The sequence below is a fragment of the Quercus robur genome, chromosome 4, assembly GCF_932294415.1.
Source record: "Quercus robur chromosome 4, dhQueRobu3.1, whole genome shotgun sequence".
NCBI classification, from domain to species: Eukaryota; Viridiplantae; Streptophyta; class Magnoliopsida; order Fagales; family Fagaceae; genus Quercus; species Quercus robur.
Genome location: NC_065537.1, coordinates 65,908,080 through 65,910,272, shown reverse-complemented (window position 1 = coordinate 65,910,272; position 2,193 = coordinate 65,908,080). Strand labels below are relative to the sequence as shown.

Below are 2,193 nucleotides of genomic sequence, written 5' to 3'. Positions count from 1 at the left end.
TCATTTTGTTTGATACTTGGATTTCCATCCCATCATTTAACTCAATTGGAATGTCCATCGTGAAGTACTTCACATTAGAACTTCCATTTGTAGCACCTGCATGAATACTTGCTCGTCCTTACATAAAGTAAAACAAAAGTAAAAAATTCTTGAATGTTAAATCAAAGGGTTTTTTCCAAATTGGGTTGGATTGAAGGGTTTTTTCCAATGCAACCCAACTCACATGACTCAGGTTAAGTTGGGTTAAATCAATGGGTTATATATAAATTTAGTCATATATATATAAAGTAGAATTTGGCTATATTCTTCATTATGTACGGAAACGTTTGTGATTTACACCGAAAAAAAAAAAAAAAACACAGAATAAATTGTCCCTTTTCCAAGATGTTTGAAGCATGTGCAACATGCGCAAAAGATTGAGCATGAAGTCTTGGTTTAGTGCAAGACAGTGAGTTCAAACTTGTGTTGCAACCAAAAAACAAAAACTCTACCAATTGTTACAAATGTCATTAAGCTGATGCAATGAAGAGAAGACGCACATATTGGATTATGTAATTGGTTATAATTCAATGAGAAATGAATTTACCTAATAGTATACCGAAGATAATCAGATTTGTCTTTGGTTGTATTTGTGTGCTCAAGTAATTCATTTGATTTTAATGATGCATCTTCGAAACTGACGATGACATCTTTAAATTCTTTCCAGCTACTAACTGAATCAAAAGTTTGTGTTCATTTTTTGATTATGTCATTATACACCGTTTCAACCTATTTAACATGAGAAAATAGAACCCTACAACCATATAGAAAATACAAATTACAAGAGTCTGATTAAAAGATGATGTGAAAACATGACATGATACAGTCATATGTCTTTACCGTCTCATCCCATCCAGCAATCATGGTCCCAACAGACAGACCCATTCCACGGTAAGAGTACAGAATGTTTGCCAACAGCTTTGATGCTCCTGTAACTGAAATTCTGCCCTTGTTTGCCAATTCGTGCAATCGGCAAGAAAAGTGTCAATTAGGAAGTGACAAAAGAAGAAAAACACATCATATTGGGTTTTAAAGCTACTTAAAAAATGGGCACTGCCTGTGATGACATATTCACACCAGGGCATGCCAGGAGCTCAAACTATTTTCCATGGCTAGGCTATGGTCTCTTCAGTGGGCATGGGGTTAGCCACCACTTAAATATTTAAGTAAAATGCCTAATGACTTTGCATAAACAGTCAAATTAGAAGTGACTATTTAACAAATCAAATTATATTTCCTTTTTGGGAGGGATTATTATTATTATTTCTACCATTTCTATTATCCATCTTCAAAAAGAACTAAGGAATCAGTGTTATGATGAAAATAAAATTTCTTTTTTTGTTAGTCAAGATAACCCAGTATGTAGAAACCCTCACCACTACACCAATTTCTAGCAACCTAATGTATATACAAAGCAATAAGACTTCACTATACTAAAAAAGCTCACTTAACAAATTGGACTTTTCCTGATAACATCAACACTACAAAGCAGACAGCATTAAGCTAACGATACTAACTTATCATAATCGTTATACACTCACTGACTCAAATTAATTGGAGCCAACATGCCTGAAAAAATATGTTCTAAATTTGGGGAAAACAGCAAAAACATTTTTAATGCATTACCTTAATGCCCAGATTTCTGTGCCAAAACTGACAGTCAGCAGCTATGAAAATGAACTAAAAAATTTCAAAACAATATTTCTTGAGACTTTATATAAGGCGAATGATTGTAAACGCAGAAGATATCAATTAAATTCTAAACAACAAATTTCGTACTATAAACTTGACAAATATGGGTCTTTTCAGAACAAGGGAATCAAGGCATATTAGAATACAAATGATATTTTCAAAACGCATGGCCCCTGCGCAAGGATGACACGCATAAATCGAGAAATGGTCCAAATTTTTTTCTTTCCCTAATCCTTGCGTGAATTCTGCTTCACTGTCTTCTTCGTTGTTTTTGCACTTTCTGCTTCTTTACATGCGTTTTGGAGTCTTGCTTAACAGGTTAGCCCAGACTTGTGCTCATAATTCTTTTAGAGAGAGTTTGAATCTTTGATAGTTGTTATACTTCAATATCAATATTAAAGCTTTAAAATAGAAATTTTTTTTAGAACTGTTGAAGCTTATTAATATTTCACACCTTCTGGA

The 2,193-nt window shown here is 33.4% G+C and overlaps 1 pseudogene; it reads left to right on the top strand.

Moving 5' to 3' along the window:
* The first annotated feature begins 1,839 nt into the window (after positions 1–1,839).
* LOC126724622 (U6 spliceosomal RNA) lies at positions 1,840–1,950 on the top strand (annotated as a pseudogene).
* Positions 1,951–2,193: the final 243 nt, after the last annotated feature.